At 50.7% G+C, this 4,904-nt stretch overlaps 1 non-coding gene across 1 annotated transcript; it reads left to right on the top strand.

The window, feature by feature from the left end:
• The first annotated feature begins 4,173 nt into the window (after positions 1 to 4,173).
• Positions 4,174 to 4,245, top strand: TRNAQ-CUG. Its single transcript has one exon. It is a non-coding gene; the product is annotated as a tRNA-Gln (tRNA).
• Positions 4,246 to 4,904: the final 659 nt, after the last annotated feature.

Genomic DNA, 4,904 nt, shown 5'->3' with positions numbered 1-4,904 from the left:
AACTTTTTCTTATTATTTTTAAAGCAGACCTTTATTCTGCTGGATCATCTGACTTCCAGGCTGACTGAATTTTTGACCTGCTCTCAAAACTTTTTTTTCATTCAATCCACCAATGGTGATTGCATTTTGCAGCTGTCTCGCAATCCAGCCCTTAGTGTTTTTCCACATGCCATTGCTTGTGTGTAGAACTTGATTCACAAATATTCAACAAAGGCAGTATGCCAACAGACCCCTTATTGTCCCCTGCATGAGCCTCTACCACATTAGCGAAGGCTGTAGAGCAGAGTCAGACTCAATCAAATCTCTCCAGCAGGGATGGCAAGTTTGTAGAACTTTTGGTGGTGCCCAGAACCCATCCCAACCCAAACTCTGTCTCCCCCAAACTCCACCCCCCACCTGCCCAAGGCTCTGGGAGGGAGTTTGGGTGGGGGAGGAGGTCTGGGGTGCAGGCCCTGGGCTGGGGCAGGGGATTGGGGTGCAGGAGGGGTGCAGGCTCTGGGAGGGAGTTTGGAGAAAGTCCTGCACCTGGGAGGGGTGCAGAGGGAGGGGGTGCAGGGGTGAGGGCTGTGGGGTAAGGCTGGGGATTGGTTTGGGTGTGGCTGGGGATGAAGGGTTTGGGGTGTGGGAGGGGGCGGAGGGCTAGGGCAGAGGGTTGGGGTGCGGGGGGTGAGGGCTCTGGCTGGGGGTGTGGGCTCTGGGGTGGGGCAGGGCTGGGGATGAGTTTGGGGTGCAGGCAGGCAGACTGGAGCCAGAGAGGAGGACTCCCCCCAGCCCTCTTCCCGCTGGCAGCAATGAGCTCTGGGGTAGGGGCCCTCCTCGCCTCCCCCCCAGCAGCACACTCACCCCCACCACTGTCACTGCACGTGCTCCTAGGGCCCCTCTCAGGTCCAGGAATCTCCCTCGCCTCCCTTGTGGTGGGTGCCATGTGTGAGGGGGCTGCCATCACACATGCGTCTCCTTCCCTGCTGCTGCTCCTCACTGTAGCCTCACTAGGGGTGGAGGGTAGGGCTGCCCCTTGCCCAGCAGTGGTGACTGCGGACGGGGTAGGGGGCAGGTGTTGGTGGAGGGTCCTGCTGGAAAATGAAAGAGTCTGAGGGGGAAGGGCAGGGTAAGAGCAGCCTGCCCTGCCACTAGTTGATGGGGGGCACTAGGACCCTGCGGCAGCAGTTGATGCAGGGAGGCAACATGGAGCTGCAGGGGAGAGACAGGGACGCTCTGTTCTGGGGCCCAGGGAGGTGCACGGGTGCAGCAAGGGGGGGCTGGGTTACACTTGGGGGAGGCATGGGGGGGCAGCAGATGGGGCCAGGGGGGAGACCCAGCCCCGAACATTGGTGGAGCCGGGCCCCCAGGCCCTCAATATTGCTGGAGCCACAAGCCCATATAACTCAGCCGCTGCTGCTTGCCGGTACGCCATACCTGGCCATACTGGCTTACTTTCACCTCTGTGTGTGGGTTACACTATCTCCTATAACATCTTTCTCAGAGGCAAAAGTCTATTGTAATTTTTGCTGAACATTAGAACTGCCATAGTGGGTCAGACAAATAGTCAATCTAATCCAGTATCCTGTCTTCTGACAGCAGCCAGTGCCAGGTGCTTCTGAGGGAATGAACAGAACAGGCAATCAGCGAGTGAACCATCCCATCGTCCACACCCAGCATTTGGCAGTCAGAGGTTTAGGGACACCCAGAGCATGGGGATGCATCCCTGATTACCTCGGCTAATAGCTGATGCACCTATCCTGTAGAACTGATCTAATTCTTTGTTGAACCCGTTTATAGTTTTGGCCTTCAAAACATAATGAACACACATCTATAACCCGAAGAGGGCTTGACCCAACCACAAGAATTCTAAAAACATGAGTTATGCACTCTGAAGTTAAGAAATGTTAATAAAGACATGATATTTTGTTCTTATGTACCTCTTTGTTCCTGAGCCTTTAGGGTGCAGTAAGGCCACTTCCACAAAAGCTGGAGCCTAAACACCTGACTGAATCTTGGTCTACCCTCATACTTTTCCTGTTACCTCTCCCAAACATTTCATATACCCAAGGCCATATCTACATTACAAGTGTATGTTAACTCAAGTTATGTCAGCATAGATTCACTAGAGTTTACTATGTTACTTGTGTGACTTACTTACTTGCTCTATTGTAATAAATAAAATAGAACTGTAATTATCAGAAATCGCACCAGCATAGAAGTATATTGAAGGAAATTAAGCGTTTAAATTATCTTCCACATGTCCCGCCTCCCACTAAAATGAATCCAAACCACAGGTCACTTGGGCAGAAGTATCAGTGTCAGGATGCTACACTGTTAGCACAGTAAATGAAGCTGCAAAATAAATTATGTTTAAATGACCTCACGCTATTTTTTACAATCCTGTATTAAGAGGTAATTGATACAGATGTACATCAGGCAGAGTCGTTTGGAAGCCAAAGACTTTATGCTTCCATCCCACACCACTGTCAAGTTTTAGAAAAATAGGACAAGTCAGCAAATAAGAACAACCTTAGGTATCAGTATCTGCTACTGGCAACAATTCATTACCTCTGTACCAGAAGATGAGAAAGGTGATGGGTAGCAAATTAGGACAACCTTATCAGTATCAGTAACTGCTACTGGCAAGAATTTGCTGCTACTGGTAGCAAATACAAACTTAATGTTGTAGTTATGTTCCTGAAAAATGTGACTTTAAGCGAAACGGGAACAGCGCTGTCAATCAGAAATCACGCCTTTTCACAAGCCTAACTCCTTAGGCTCCGACTTAGTCACTTTGAAAATAGGATTTAGGCTCCTAAGTCACTTAGATGCTTTTGGAAATCTTACCCTCTCTATCCAATTTAATTTGTACAGAAACTCCTCACTTAACGATGTAGTTATGTTCCTGAAAAATGCTACTTTAAGCGAAACGATGTTAAGCTAATCCAATTTCCCCATAAGAATTAATGTAAATGAGGGGGTTAGGTTCCAGGGAATTTTTTTTCACCAGACAAAAGACTATATTATATATATATATATATATATACACACACACAGAGTATAAGTTTTAAACAAACAATTTAATACTGGTACACAGTGATTGTGAAGCTTGGTTGAGGTGGTGAAGTCAGAGGGTGGGATATTTTCCAGGGAATGCCTTACTGCTAAGTGATGAACTAGCAATTGGCTGAGCCCTCAAGGGTTAACTCTCACAGTGTACAAGGCAGCAGGACTGGAGGGCGGGGAGAGAGGGAGAGAGCATGGCAGACAGAGACACACACTGTGTGTGTGAGAGAGAGAGATGCGCATTTCCCCTTTAAGTACACTGCTTTGTTAATTAGATCAGTTTGCTGAGACCACAGCTGCTGCTGCCCACAAGCTCCCTCTGTCCTGAGCCCTGTCGTGTGTCCCCCTGCTCTATGGAAGGTGGGGGTAAGCAGGGTGCAGGAGCAGAGTGGAGGGGGACACCCTGACATTAGCCCCCCTCTTCCTCCCCTCCCCCCCACACAGCAAGCAGGAGTCTCGGGGAGCAGCTCCAAGGCAGAGGGCAGGAGCAGCACATGGCAGTGGGGGGAGGGACAGCTGCAATTGCTAGCCTGCTGGGCAGCTGCTGCACAGGGAACTTAGGGGAGCGGGGAGCTGATAGGGGGAGCTGATGGGGGGCTGCCAGTCCATCTTGGTTCCATGCCCCCACCAGCTAGCTGCAACAGGCTGCTCTTCCTGCAAGCAGTGGACAAAGCAGGCGGCTGCCAAACGACGTTAGACGGGAGCATTGCACAACTTTAAATGAGCATGTTCCCTAATTGATCAGCAACGTAACAATGAAACAATGTTAACCAGGACGACTTTAAGTGAGGAGTTACTGTAACATCAGATAGTATTTTTTTACAATCCCTTACATATGAGTAACTGCTACAGTAGCAAATTCCTACAGGTAGCAGTTTCTCACACTCTGCTCGGGATCCTGCTCTCTTCTTAGCTTGGCCCCACTCTGGCCCAGGTAGTTCCAGCTCACATGGCCTGATGACTCCCTCATTAGACTGCCTGCCCTGTCAGTCAGGCTAACTTGGAGGTTTGGCCTCTCCCCATTGTCCCTGGGGACTGTCAGTCACAAGGTCCTGATTTCCCATTGACCCGTATACAAGCCAGCCCCATGAGGGTCACAGATGTCCAGAAAACAGAGCACAAGCTGGTCCCATGGTGTAACGGTCAACACTCAGGACTCTGAATCTTGAAATCTGAGTTCAAATCTCAGTGGGACCTTGTATTGGCTTGTGCTAAAGCCCTGGAGCTCAAAGTGCTCACCTTTCCTCTCTCTGGTTGTGCAAGAGTCCTTTCCCTCCTGCTGGGTGTCACTCACCCACTGGAGCCAGATCTTTGGTCAGGATAGCTGCAATGGATTGCAGCCTGACTACTGATGCCTGCAGTCCTGCAGTTTGACCTGATGGTTGGGATTCTCACTGCTTCACCTGATGCCCACAAGTTTGGCCCTTGTGCTTGCTGCCACACTTTTCTTCTTGCCCACCTGGTGCTTAAAGAAAGGAGTGCCAGGGCCAGGCTTCATAATCAGGGACAGGCATGAGGGAGAAAGAGTCCCAGGCTGGAGCCCAGCACACCTTTCCTCCTCTGGGCACCTAGAGCAGAGGCGGCTGGTGCTGACAGCTCCAAGGGAAGGCTTAAAAGCCACAGAGCAACCGAGGGTGGGGCAAGAGGAGGGGAGGCCCATGCCTATGTGTGGCCAGCAGACAGCCACAAAGACACCCAGCCAGCCTGCTCCCCGGCATGCCAAACACCCACTGAAGGCCACCCACAGACCAGCATGTGGGGCAGATCATAGAATCATAGAAGATTACGGTTGGAAGAGACCTCAGGAAGTCATCTAGTCTAGCCCCCTGCTTAAAGCAGGACCAATACCAACTAAA

This window comes from Terrapene carolina, unplaced genomic scaffold, assembly GCF_002925995.2.
Source record: "Terrapene carolina triunguis isolate 2854851 unplaced genomic scaffold, T_m_triunguis-2.0 Scaffold508, whole genome shotgun sequence".
Classification (NCBI taxonomy): domain Eukaryota; kingdom Metazoa; phylum Chordata; order Testudines; family Emydidae; genus Terrapene; species Terrapene triunguis.
This window is presented reverse-complemented; position numbering and strand designations above follow the sequence as displayed.